This window comes from Saccopteryx leptura, chromosome 12, assembly GCF_036850995.1.
Source record: "Saccopteryx leptura isolate mSacLep1 chromosome 12, mSacLep1_pri_phased_curated, whole genome shotgun sequence".
NCBI lineage: Eukaryota > Metazoa > Chordata > Mammalia > Chiroptera > Emballonuridae > Saccopteryx > Saccopteryx leptura.
Window position 1 is genome coordinate 40,833,016 of NC_089514.1, and position 15,011 is coordinate 40,848,026.

The 15,011-nt window shown below is 40.5% G+C and overlaps 1 protein-coding gene across 6 annotated transcripts in view; it reads left to right on the top strand.

Moving 5' to 3' along the window:
* Window positions 1-15,011, top strand: part of ATXN7L1 (ataxin 7 like 1) — a 278,049-nt gene that overhangs the window by 242,992 nt on the left and 20,046 nt on the right. The window lies entirely within an intron of this gene.

Sequence of the window (15,011 nt, forward strand, 5' to 3'; positions counted from 1 at the left end):
CTTAATTTTCAGAGGAATGTTTGTCAATAGAGAATGCCAGATGCATGTGTTCTCTTATATAAGCAGAAAAAAGGTTAATCAGCAAAAGGGCTGTCTCTGAGAGAAAGGCGGAGGCAAAGGAGAGCATCACAAATGTTACTAACAATAATTTTTCAGGACGCTTTCCAAAGTTGATATAGGCACCAAAAAAGTCAGGGTGGACTCTGAGTAACATCTTCTTTCACTTGTTTTAGTTTAAGATGAGACCCCCATGTAATCAGAGATTGAAAAATTGTGATCAGAGTTTAATGTTATAATCACATAAAACCTAAAATATTGGCCTGACCTGTGGTGGCGCAGTGGATAAAGCGTCGACCTGGAAATGCTGAGGTCACCGGTTCGAAACCCTGGGCTTGCCTGGTCAAGGCACATATGGGAGTTGATGCTTCCAGCTCCTCCCCCTTTCTCTCTCTCTGTTTCTCTCTCTCCCTCTCTCTCTCCTCTCTAAAAATGAATAAATAAAATTTAAAAAACAAACCTAAAATATTTATTTTATTCATATTAATTACAAATATAATAGATATTTCTATTATACTAATTATTGACAGTTGACAAAAAAAATCACACATGAATGGAATTATCATAATACCTTTCCAATCATGAATTTTGTTGGAAATATTAAGGTGTATGAATTCATTTCTTACATGTTATTTTGATAACCTTGAAAATATTTCAGCTTTCATATTCCTGAACTGCAGCCCATTCTTGTCAAGGATTCCTAAAAAGGAACTTGGGTCTAGATGTGGAAAAATTAAAGTTAGAGAACACAGGTCGGAACAGGATAGGAAATGCATACATATCTCAACTCTGTGTTTACTAACTAGATGGGCGTGATCGTGTTTCTTAGTCTCTCTAGTCTCAACTTGATCATCTACAAAATGAAGCTAAAAGGAATTTAGTGAGCCTGCCCAGGCCGTGGCACAGTGGATAGAGCATCCACTGTTGTAGAGGACTCAGGTTAAAGTCTGGAGGTCACCGGGTTGAGCACGGGTTCATCTAGCTTGAGTGCGGGGTCTCTTGCTTGAGCGTGATATCATAGACATGACTCCACGGTCACTGGTTTGAGGCCAAAGGTCACTGGCTTGAAGCCCAAGGTCACTGGCTTGAGCCCAAGATCACTGGCTTGAGCAAGGGGTCAGTCGCTCTGCTGTAGCCCCTCCCCCCCCATAAAGGCACATATGAGAAAGCAATCACTGAACAACTAAGATACCGCAATGAAGAATTGATGCTTCTCATCTCTCTCTCCTCCTGTCTGTCCTTGTCTGTCCCTCTCTCTGACTCTCTCTCTCTGTCTCTGTAAAAAAAAAAAAGGAATTTAGTGAGATAAAATAGCAAGATCATAATAAGCACTGCACTAATAATGGTAGCTGTTAGTAAGTGGGGATGATGCTCACTGGGAACGCAGTGTAAGTGAACACAGTCCTAGATGGTACCTGATTTCCATTTGCCAATCCTCTTGCCCTCTGTCCCCTAACCTGGAGGCCCTTAAATAACAGGCGCATATGCTCTATTTCTTTGCCTCCAACTTGAAGGGAACACATTAGTTCCCACGAAGAGCTCAAGGGCTATGGATGACCAGTACAGCCATACCATCAGGACTCTGCTGGGAAGGAGGAGGAGGGCAGAAGGTGGAGCAGGGCTCCCACAAGCCAAGCTCGGACCCCTGGGAGGCAGGGGGAAAGGTTGGCAATGGAGGCCAGGGCTGACAAAACCTGGGCACATTCCCCTCTATCTTCAAGATGCTTACATCTAATCTTGAAGTCTAAAATGGCAAAATCCATTGAATCTTAGACAAGGGGCAGTGGAGGGACGGGGAGAGCATCCTAGATGCCTGAAAAAAGACAGAGACAAGTCTGGAGTGAAAGCAACTTCAGTTATGACCACCGTATTTCCCCAGGTATAAGACACACCCCTTTTCGAAAAATTTGGGGTCTAAAAACTGGTGGGTCTTATACAGTGGTTGTAGTATTTTTTACTTACATTTCCTACCTTTTTGCACTTACTGTCTTTGTGCTCATTGTTTCGCACTTGTTACCAGTATATTAGTGTAGGTTACATTTTGCCACGTTCTGCCCAGAAACAGCTCAGAAAAGGTTTTTGTACAGTGCTGAATTCAAGTTAAAAGTGATCCAGTTTGCAAAACTGAATGGAAATTGTGCTGCTGAACATAAGTTTGATCCTCCTCCAACTGAGAAATCAATCTGAGACTGGCTACGGAAAGAAGAAACCCTACTGAAAATACCACGGCAGAAGAAGGCCATGAGAGGCAAGTCAGCAAAATGGCCTGGTGTAGAGAGGGAATTGAAGATACAGATTGAAGAGCAAAGGGCAATTGGAATTCCTGTGTTCACAAAGATGGTTCAGCATGAGGCAAGAGGAGTTGCTGATGAAAAAGAAGTTACTGTTTTCAAAGGAGGACACAAGTGGTGCTTCAGGTTCATGAAACAGAATGGACTAAGCATGCGTACACACACTAGACCTGCCCAAAAGATGCCTGAAAGCTAGAGCAGAAAGTCCTTGAATTTCATCGTTTTGTCATTCAATGTCGGAAGACACACCAGTTTGAGTTGGGACAGATTGCAAATATGGATGAAGTCCCCCTTCAATCTGATGTCCCAAATAACAGAACTGTTGATAAGAAGGGGGTGAAAACTGTAACTGTGATGACAAGTGGACATGAAAAGAGCCATTATACAGTTGTTCTAGCTTGTTGTGCCGACGGAACCAAGCTGCCTCCTATGCTGATTTTCAAACACAAAACAATGTCAAAAGAAGACATTCCTCGAGGAGTGACTGTCCACGTTCATGACAAGTGTTGGATGGATCAGGATGGGATGAAGATCTGGTTTGAGAAAGTTTGGAGAAGGAGACCAGGTGGGCTCTTATGCAAAGCTGTCTGTCCTATTGGTGCTTGATCCACTCAGGGCACAGATAACAAAAAACACAAAGAAGATTGCTACAGAGCAGAAAACAAAACTTGCCGTCATACCTGGAAGCTTGACATCCCAGCTCCAACCACTTGATGTCAGCATTAACAAACCTTTCAAAGCTGCTATGAGAGGTGAATGGAACCAATGGATGAAGTCTTCTGGGGACCATTTGACACCAGGAAGAGTGCAAGAAGAGTGAAGAAACCAACTATAGGAGAAGGTTTTACCTGGGTGAAAAGATCCTGGGATAATATCAAGATTGAGATCATTGTCAAGTCGTTTAAGAAGTGTGGCATTTCAAATGCCATAGATGGAATTGAGGACAAGGCAATATATGAAGACAGTGATTTGTCATCAGACACAGATGAGGACAAGCTAATGGATGGGAGTTTTGACAGTGATGAGGAGTTGTATGAATTTTATAATGAATAAAACTTGAGTTCAATAACTTTATGTAATACTTTTTTTTTTTAATTTTGGGCCCCAAAATTAAGGTGCATCTTATACATGGGTGCGTCTTATACATGGGGAAATATGGTAATTAGGATCGTGTTATTGCCAATTATAAGCCATTTCTTCCCTTAACTTAATGTTTGTCCCTGCACTTTTCCTACATCCATTTCTCAATATGGGAAGGCTATGAAGTCTCATTTCCACCTCTTATTAGCTTTGTAAACTGCTTCCTCATCTGAGAAATATAGACAATAGTTAAATGCACACAGGCAGTGTAACTTGGATGAGAAAGTGTATGTGACATTTCTAGCACATAGTAGGGACTCGGTTAAGGTCAGTTGTCTTGTACTCTCTTCCCCAAAGCACTCAAATAAACTGATGCTTCTGCTTCCTCAAGATGGTGGGGATGGAGACTTTAAGTTTCCCTGAGTGGAACTGAACAGGGACCATCACCGCATACATTGTCTTTATGCCATGGGACAATGTAGTGTTGAGGGAGAAAAGGTGGGTGGCAGCTTAGCAAACTTGAGTGACTTTTCCAGCACTTTCTTACGACTAGTTGCCTCATTCCCCATCACTTCTCACCAGGTTTTGTTTTTTCTGAGACATGGGCTGGTTCCAGTGGACTGCCCTCCAGGTATCACCCTGGAATGCAGTGATCAGGGACGGAAGCTCTTGAAAGCATCTACCACCCCACCATCACCAAGAGGGTGCATGCGTCCTGAGTGAAACAAGCCTAAAAGGGATAGACTGCTATCTCCTCCTCCTCGGCGTGCCTGTGTTCACATGTGCACACAATCATTACCTCGTGCTTCTGTCTTTGCCCTCCGAGCTGATTCTGCTCTAACACACAGCTTCCATGGTCATCTTCATCTCCGGTCTTCTCCCCTATCGTCCCTCTTTTGTCTGGCAACTGGAACTTACTATTGAGTGTTTCAACCATTTTTGTTTTTGGAATAAGGAAAGGTTTATTGATCGAGAAGGTGCCAACCAAAAAGATGGGAGCCCTAGTAGTGCCTCAAATCTATCTTAAGAAAGCACAAAGTTAATCTTCATTTATGTCAAAGGACAGGGAAATGGGAGGGGCAAGAGGTGATTGACGGCACAGACCTCTAGGCGCTGCCAGTGGGGGTCTGAGGAGGATTGTGCTGGTTGCTGTGTAAATCCGGCCTCAGTCTCAAGATTCCTGCAAATTGTGAATAAATAATATACACTTCCCTTAACTCCTCAAGCCACAAGCACAATTCCTCTACTGGTTAGCATGTCTGTTTGCAAGGCTAAAAAGAAGCCATTAGCTTGAAGGCCATGGGAACCAAGCGGTCTTGAACTAGATGGAGTCAGAGAAGCTAAGCATTTCACTCTGTTACAGTTACCCCTTTTGTCGTTTATTCCTCAGTATTGAGGAAAACCGGGCGACCAAGGTCCAGGTTCAATTCAGAGGGAAGATTAGCTCTGAAGATGGATTCAGGTCTGACTGCCCATTGTGCCCCTTTATCTCACATGCTCACCCCTTCTGTGACAAGAATTGCAGGAACCATGTTGGTCCTAAGCCTTAGAGGGGGCATCCCCCAGGACCCAACGCATGATGAGTTGGCCACTGCCCCAACACTTCCCCATTCGGCTCACAAGTAATCTAAAGCAATCCTGTTGTCTAAGGACCCCCATGCCAAGGACTCTACGCTGGTCTGTTCAAGTCACAGGGCTTGAGCAGTAAATAGGCCAAACAGCTGACTATATAGGTCAAATCCCTAAGATTGAGTTTGCAACAGGCGCTCAGGTAAACTGTCTATGTGGCTTACACCACATCAGACACTGAGATTGTGTAGGCCTGAGCTGTTGTGGCAATTCCTCTGAAATTTATATTGTGTAAAACAAAACTCAAAAGACAATGGGCAGCACTAGAATCTAATATCCACAAAGGTGTATTATAGATCCTATTGAAACATAATTGTCTCTCTATAATCACCCCCATTTTTACCAGTGATGGCCAAATTAAGACTAATTTATCTGAAAAAATAAGTCTAGTTTCAGTAAACTTGGTCTGATATTTAGATAAGTCCAGCAAGAATAATAATTAACCATATAAACCCCTTTAAACCTGCTTTGCTGGAATTTTTCCTTGGGAATCTTCAGATTAATTTCAAACAGCCTCTCCAGGCTGAGAAGCCAGGCCTCACGCTTGCCGTAAGCTGTCGCCTGCAGTACCTATAGATTTGGGTGAGCCCTCTCTTCTCGAGGTCCCCAGCATGTCCTGAGGTCCCTTCCTTGCATTTCCCCGGAAGCAACCCTTGTTCCTCACCTGGAAAGTCTGCTGTGAACCATGTAAACCAGGTGCCAGGCTGTTTTCCCAAAGGGATTGTTACTGGCTTTCAAAATCAATCTAAATGCCGTTCTGGTCCAAGTCTATGCATGTCGCTCTCAAACAAAACATTTCAGTCAAAGCCTTGGTAATAAAATCAATCTAACTTATTCTTATTGTATTTATGCAATAATCACATTGCCATGAAAATAAAAATACTCATTATTGAATTCTGGAAGGATTAAGTAGTGAGAAAAAAATAAATGTTTTAATTTTGCTTACAGAGGTATAACTTACCAAATTGCTAAGTCATAGGTAAACAAGTTTCTTTTTATCTGGAAAACAAAAGGAATTTTAAAAAATGAGCAATGTCACCTGACCAGGCAGAGGCACAGTGGATAGAGCACCATATTGGGATGCGAAGGACCCAGGTCTGAAACCCCGAGGTCACCGGCTTGAGCATGGGTTCATCCAGCTTGAGCAAGGGGTCGCTGGCTTGAGCGTGGGATAATAGACATGACCCCATGGTCGCTGGCTTGAGCCCAAAGGTTGCTGGCTTGAGCAAGGGGTCACTCACTCTGCTGTAACCCCCTGGTCAAGGCACATATGAGAAAGCAATCACTGAACAACTAAGGAGCTGCAACAAAGAATTGGTGCTTCTCATCTCTCTCCCTTCCTGTCTGTCTGTCCCTATCTGTCCCTCTCTCTGACTCTCTCTGTCTCTGTCAAAAAATAAATAAAATCAACAATGGCAAACAATAAGTCATAAAAATTATAACCATTTTCATCAGTTCATTCAGCTCTGTGTAATTAAGGTTGCTCTGCTTGAATCCAGTTTTTCTATTATATATAAATACTTCTCTAGACTTTGCCTGATAATTCCAAGATGTTTGCAAGGCTGTCCCTCCAGGCTCATATGATTTTCTCAGCAAAGTAAGTGCCCAATCACTAGAGATTGTGTATCCCAAGTGGGAAATATATACATTATCTGACAATTTTTTTCCCACTGTGAGAGCATCAGCCTGTGGCAGGGGGAAACTTCAAGTTATCCAGAAACATACACACAAAAACAAGAAATAACAAAAATTAAGTGGCAGTTGAATGAAGTCCAGCTGAAATGTACTATGGTGAATGAGTAATGCAAAAACCTGAAAGTACCAAGGGGCCAGGCTAACTAGGCAGCCATCTTGGGTTTTCCGTAACCCTGTTTATTCCATTTACAGCGTTGTTTACCCATCTCACTTTCTCGGATTCAGGAACAGACTGTTGCCATGTTACGAGAACATCAGGATGGCAAAAGGCTGGCAATGGGTCATGTTTTGGAGAAGCAGGGTGGACTTCATCCACATGCGCCACAATCTGATACTCAGGTTCAGTTGTTTCAGGGTGTCACTCCAACTTGATGACAGACCTCTTATATTAGACTATGTCAGATTTTCAGCAGTATATTTTTGGAATATTTATAATATATGTTCATGTAAATACAACATAAAGAAGACTCACTGTTTGTTTTTTATTTGACGGTGCTTTCCATGTAATTTCAGCACACCAAAACATACCTAATTAGTTTAACATTTCTCTTTGTAAAAGAGGAAACAGATCTTTTGTTATGTGGAACACCTTGGTTATTGTCAGGTCAAGAATCTATTTATAACGTAAATTTTTGGAAGTTTATCAAGATATATAAAGAGATTGAGACACTTACTAAATAGGATCATATCATTATTAAGTAATACTTAATTATCCATTTACCCAAAGTGGCAATAGAAAATTTCAAACATAAATACAGAAGTTTATGTAATTGTTAGCAAAGCATTGTTCTTACTATTGCGGAGATTAAGTTTTTTTAGGTAATCAAGGACTTGGTGAAAGCAACATAAAACACAGAAAATTATTTTGATAAAACACAGAATCTTTGCTTTCAAGGCAGAAAACTTTTATGCAATATCAGTAGCAGACCAAGAAACTTTGTCCTCTCTAGCAGAGAGAAAACTAAACTAATTTTTCATTTTTGATATTTAAATTCTTTTGTTTTATTTTAGCCAAAGTAATATGGGCACTTAATTCAAAAATCAACACCAAAGACAGAATGAAAAACAACAGTTCCTGCTACCCTGGGACTCTACACCCTCCCTGTTAGATCTCCGTTTCCTGTATCCCTCCCTTGGTTTGCTTCTTTATTTTGATGGGATATCTCCTCCACTAGCTTCTGCAGAAACCGTGCATGGGAGGTCAAGTTTCAGAATCTTTATGTACTTGAAAATGTTTTTATTCTACCCTCACACTTAATTGACACTCTCTGTGTAAATAACTGTATCGAACTCATTTCCCTACAGAATCTGGAGACATTTTTCCATTGGCTTTTAGTATCAAAGGTTTTTATTGAGAAGTGTAATATTATTCTGATTCCCATTTCTTTGCAATGACCAGTTTTTATCTCTAAAGACTGGGGTTCTGAAACATCAGAAAGATTACTCTTAATGTAGGTTTCTTTTCTTTTTTTTTTCCATTTGTTGTACTGTGTACTCAGTAGCATCCTTTCAATCTGGAAACACCTGTTTCTGGGATATTTTTCTTTCTTACATCTTGGATAATTTTCTGTCTACTGTTATCTTTATTCTCTTTCTTGATCTCCTATTAGTTTGGATGTTGGTCCTTTTACTTTGATCTTTTGATTGTCTTAACATCTCTTTTCTTAGTGTCTTTCTTAATCTTTTATTCCACTTCATAAAATATATCATTTTCTAAAAGACTTTCTTTACCTTCAAAACTGTATTAAATAATCAAGTTACTATTCACTTTTAAAATTTTTAAGATCTGTTTTTTATTTGATTGCTTCTTATAATAGCCTATGAAATCATTTTGTGGAAGTAATACATTTCTAATATCCTTTAAGATAGTCTTTTTTAGTTTTTCCTCCTTCTCTATTATTTTTGTTTCCTTCAGGCTTGTTTCGTATATGTGTATCATGTTTGGTTGAACACCCTCATATTGGAGATGTTCCGAGAATGTTTGGCGATCCCTAACCATTCATATTTAGAAGAGTGGCTCCAACAGGCTGATTGGAAGTCTGTGTGTAGAACTGTCAACCAAAAGGTTATTGGGTAACCAATCAGCCTTTTGGTGGAGGGTTCCCAAAGGCAAGATCTGGAAATCCTTTCTCTGGGTCATTCCGTTTCTCAAGGGAAGAATGCCTAGCAATAGGCATTCAGAGAGTGCCCACTAAGGATATAATAAGGAATAGCCACAATCACCTGTTTCCAGCCCTGTGCCTCATTCCTAATCTCTGCTTAGCCTGATCTCTAGGCTCCCCAGTTCAGCTTCTTTAGAGAAGAAGCCTTTGTTCCCTAGATGGTGAGCTGATTGGAGGGGGTGGGAGCTCCTGGCAGATATGAGTCACCCGGCATCTAAGGTCGTGATGCTTATAGGTCCAATGACCATATATGAAGAATTTCAGCTCCCCTACTCCGTTTAGTTCTCAGATCACCCTTGACTTGCAGCTCGTGGTAGCGCCAGGCACCCTCCTTCCCAAAGGCTCTGCGGTAGGTCCATTTCTTTGTCATCAGTCAACATTCTTCACCCATATTCTGTCTCCTGAAAATATGTTAAAATCTCTCCTCTACACTTTTATGAGTTGAGATTCTTCAGGTGCAAGTAGCATAACCTAGTCTTTTTTTTTTTCAAATACAATTTACATTCAGTATTATGTTGTATTAATTTCATGTGTACAACATAGTGGTTAGATCAGCGGTTCTCAACCTGTGGGTCACGACCCTGGTGGGGGTCGAATGACCAAAACACAGGGGTCGCCTAAAACCATCGGAAAAGCCATCAGAAATACATATTTTATTTAAAAATGTATTGTATAATAAATATGTATTTTTCGATGGCTTTAGGCGACCCCTGTGTTTTGGTCATTCAACCCCCGCCGGGGTCACGACCCACAGGTTGAGAACCCCTGGGTTAGATAATCAAATACTTTACAAAGTGCTCTCTCCAAGATTTCCAGTATCCACCTTGTACTGTACATAGTTATTACAATATTATTGACTATGTTCCTTGTGCTGTACTTTACATCCCCATGACTATTTTGTTACTACCAATTTGTACTTTTTAATTCCTTCATCTTTTTCACTCAGACCCCCGATGCCTCTTCCCTCTGACAGCCATCAATCTGTTCTCTGTATCTGAGTCTGTTTCTGTTTTGTTTGTTCATTTATTTTGCTCTTTAGATTCCACATATAAGTGAGTCAGGTGGTTTTTGTCTTTCTGTCTTATTTCATTTAGAATATATCTCTAGGTATTCAGGCTGTTGCCAATGGTAAGATTTTAGTGTGTGTGTGTGTGTGATAGAGACAGAGAGAGGGACAGATAGGGACAGACAGACAGGAAGGGAGAGAGATGAGAAGCATCAGTTCTTCATTGCGACTCCTTAGTTGTTCATTAATTGCTTTCTTATATGTGCTTTGTCCGGGGGGCTACAGCAGAGTGAGTGACCCCTTGCTCAAGCCAGCAGCCTTGGGCTTCAAGTCAGTGACCTTTGGGCTCAAGTCAGCAACCACAGGGTCATGTCTATGATCCCACACTCAAGCCAGCGACCTTGCACTCAAGCTGGTGAGCCTGCACTCAAGCCTGCGACCTCGGGGCCTCAAACCTGGGTCCTCTGCATCCCAGTCCAGTGCTCTATCCACTGCACCACTGCCTGGTCAGGCGCATTCTTTTTTATGGCTGAGTAAGATTCCAGTGTATACATGTACCACACTTTTTCATCCACTCATCTATTGATGGGTACTGTGGTTGCTTCCATAGCTTGGCTATTGTAAATAATGCTGCAATGAACAAAGGGGTGCATATATTCTTTTGAATTAGTGTTTTGGGTTTCTTGGGATATATTCCCAAGAAGTGGAATCTCAGGGTCATGAGGCAGTTCCATTTTTAATTGTTTGAGGAACCTCCATACCTTTTCCCATACTGACTGCACCAATCTGCCTTCCCACCAACAATGCACTAAGGTTCCTTTTTCTCCACATCCTCGGCCAGCACTTGTTATTTGTTGGTTTATTGCTGACTGCCATTCTGAGAGGTGTGAGGTGATATCTCATTGTGCTTCTAATTTGCATTTCTTTGATGATTAGTTTCATTAAACATCTTTTCATATGTCTGTTGACTATCTGTATGTCCTCTTTGGAGAAGTGTCTATTCAGGTCCTCTGCCCATTTTTTAATTGAATTGTTTGTTTTTTGATGTTGAGTTGTATGAATTCTTTATAAATTTTGGATATTAACCCTCTTATCAGATGTATCATTGGCGAATAAGTTCTCTCATTCAGTGGGTTGTCTTTTCATTTTGTTGATGGTTTCCTCTGCTTTGCAAAAACTTTTTAGCTTGATGTAGTATTTGCATAAAACCTAGTCTTTCTTTTTTTTTTAATATTTTTTAATGTTTATTTTATTGATTTTAAAGAGAGGAAGGGAGGGAGTGAGAGAGACAGGAACATTGATCTGTTCCTTATGTGCCCTGACCGAGAATTAAACTAGTAACCTCTGCACTTTGGAACGATGCTCTGACCAACAAAGCTACCTAGCCGGGGCTAAACCTAGTCTTAATAAATGCTTAAATAATTAGGAAATTTTTAATTGCATGAGACAAATCCAGAAGTGAAAGGACCCCAATCCCCAGAGATCAGGAATTGGCTCTGCCTCTTTGCCCTTTTTTCATTCCACACTTTTCAGGCTCCAAAGTCCTCAAAGTCTATAGCAGGGGTCCTCAAACTTTTTACACAGGGGGCCAGTTCACTGTCCCTCAGACCGTTGGAAGGCCGGACTATTAAAAAAAACTATGAACAAATTCCTATGCACACTGCACATATCTTATTTTAAAGTAAAAAAACGAAACAGGAACAAATACAATATTTAAAATAAAGAATAAGTAAATTTAAATCAACAAACTGACCAGTATTTCAATGGGAACTATGCTCCTCTCACCAATGAAAGAGGTGCCCCTTCCGGAAGCGTGGCGGGGGCTGGATAAATGGCCTCAGGGGCCGCAGTTTGGGTACCCCTGGTCTATAGCAAGGTGGTTGCAGCACTTTTAGGCATTTAGATAACACAAGGTCCAGTGAAGGTGTAAAAAGACCACCTTCTCTTCTTCAAGGTGAGAAAAATCTTTGCAAAGCTCTTCCCCCCAAAAATACATTTTCTTTTATTTGTCATGTCTTTTTTTAAACCAATCACTAGCAAGATGAATGAGATTTCATTATTGGTTTGGGGGTTAAATGGAGGCTGGAAGTTATCACTATAACTGTCACCATATTTCTGCAAATCTTTTGTTCCTTGGGGCTGATGCCTTTTCTATCCCTTTAATGTGATTTTGGTAGGATTTTGGGAGGGAGAGGAGATAAGTGTTCAATCTATCTGTCCCACTTAACAGAAAGTTCTTCCACCACTTTCTTACACAGAAAGTACCTGTACCACTAGCTCACTTTCTTTTTCTTTTTCTTTTTATACTTCTAGTTATTAAATTTTTCCCATGTACAGAAAAGGAAAGAGTATATAATATGATCAACACCCATATACCTAGTTTGAATAATTATAATATTCAGGTTTTGCAATTATATTTCCTTCATCAGTATTTTGAAGTAAATTGCAGATAGTGTGGCATTTTACCTCAAAAGATTTCCATATGCATATTTAAAAGGGTAAAGATCGCCTGACCAGGCAGTGGCGCAGTGGATAGAACGTCAGACTGGGATGCAGAGGACCCAGGTTCGAGACCCCGAGGTCGCCAGCTTGAGCGTGGGCTCATCTGGTTTGAACAAAAATTCACCAGCTTGGACCCAAGGTCTCTGGCTCAAGCAAGGGGTTACTCGGTCTGCTGAAGGCCTGCGGTCAAGGCACATATGAGAAAGCAATCAATGAACAACTAAGGTGTCGCAATGCGCAACGAAAAACTAATGATTGATGCTTCTCATCTCTCCGTTCCTGTCTGTCTGTCCCTGTCTATCCCTCTCTCTGACTCTCTCTCTGTCTCTGTAAAAAATAAAATAAAATAAAATAAATAATTTTTTTTAAAAAAGGGTAAAGATCATTTTCTGTGTACTCATGATACTATTATCACAGTTAACAAAATCCTGCTCACTGTTATCTTCTGCAGGACAGGGAGGTCCTGCCTAGGCTGTTGGAGAAGGCTTCAAAGAGCTTACTAGAAAGTTTGGGAACAACTTAAATGTCCATCAATATACTGGTTAAGTAAACTGAGATGTATCCATACAATGGAATACTGGGGAATATTTTTAAAAGATGACATTGTTTTACATATGGAAGGATTTCTACAATATCACCAGGTTTAAAAAAAACATATCTCAAAATAGTATGTACAGTGTGGTCCAGTTTTTGCTTAAAAATGCATGTGCCTGTGTATGCACAGAAAAGACATCTAGAAGGATATAAATCAAAATGGTAATAGCAATTGATCTTGAGTGGCAGGATTATGGATTCTATTTTTTTTCTTTATACGTTTCATCAAAATTGTTTTACTATTTGGGTCTTCAGCTATAAACAGGCAATAGTGTGATTGCCCTTTGGAACAGGAGAGTAGGTGTCCAGGAGTGCCCCTGAGGAAATGTGGTCTCTGGACTGCAGACTTTTAACATGCAGAGTGAATGGCATCTTTCTTGTTATAAATGTAGGAAGGTGATAGTCAATAACAAACTGTCATACTTATGGAATTATTGTAATAACTGAAAAACTACCTATGGCTTGGTTTGGGATTTTTTTGTGTGTTTTTTTATTGTGGTAAAATATGCATAACGAAATTTACCATGTTAACCATATCTAAGTGTACAGTTTGGTAACATTAAGTACATTTACACTGTGGGCAGCCATCACCACCACCTCCAGAACTTTTCACCCTCCCACACGGAACCTCTAGACTCATTCAACGCAAACTCCACCCACCCACCCTGGCCTGGGAACTGCTGTTTTACATTTTGTCTCTATGGATTTGACTATTCTAGCTGTCTTGTATAAGAGGAATCAATATTTGTTCGTTGTGACTGGCTTATTTGTTTCACCTAGCATAATGTCTTCATGATTCATCCATGTCATAGCATGTATCAGAATTTCATTTTTTTTAAGATTTAATATTTTATATGGATATACCATATTTTGTTTACGCATTTGTCTATTGATGGCCATTTGAGTTATCACCTTTGTGGCTTTGTTTTTAACTGACTGTACTTTTGGGATCTGGTTAGAATTCAGGTATTTCACACCTGGAAAGATTTCATAACAACAAAGACTCCAGAGTGTGAACACAGAAGGGAGACTAACTCAGTATTGCCTTGTGGGACTTGAAGGGCAGCTTTCAAAGAAGAATGCAAAAAAACATTTTTTTTTAAGAATCTTGATTTTCTTTTCTTCAAAATTTCTTTTTCTTCCCATCTTCCTCCCTGGTCAATCACCTAATGAAATTAGAGGAATAGTAGAAATAACTACCAACTAACTTTGGTTATTTCTCTTCTAACACTTCTGCCACGGATGTATTTGTTGTGTTTGGTTTTTACTGCTTAAGAAGCATGCAGTTCTACCTCCTGCTGAGACCTTGCCATTCTATAAGCTTAGCTATAAGTGAGGTGAGATCTGCTGAATTATTTATACACATGGAATTCATTTATTCTTTCATGGAGAAACATATTTCTTCAACACCTACTGTGAGCCCAACCATACCAGCAGGAGGGTCTAATGCATTGCCAAACGTTAAACATCCATCCACAGAAGATACAATTAAACTACATGTGGCTTGGTATTAAAAGACTGGCCTGGCTGTGGGGAAAGGGACTTGTCCCATCTTGGGACAAAATTTTTTTTCATGCCAGTATGATAACAATCTTATAAAGCCATAGTTTAGTAGCAAAAAAAAATGTTTGTGGGGCTGTCTTTCATCATTACTGATATTTTGTCAATTAGTTTGACTTGTTTCCCTGGTTGACCTTCCTGTCAAGTTCCACTTTCAAAGAGAAGCGACTTCATGGCAAGTGCAGATTACTTACATACAAGTGGTTTAAGAGTTCTGACTGAACTCCCAGAAGACTGCACGGTGCTGCATCTTACGTTCCCCCTTCACTGTTGCTGTTTTCCCGGATGCCCGGGTTTGAGTAGGGCAGAGCCTCAACTCCACCAGATCTGTGGAGAGCTGGTCACTGCTCACCCTCTTAACCTGAATGTTCCTTTGTGCAAGTTTGCCCCCGACCTGGAAAGGCTAATTGGGATGCCTTCTGAGTTCTGTTGAAC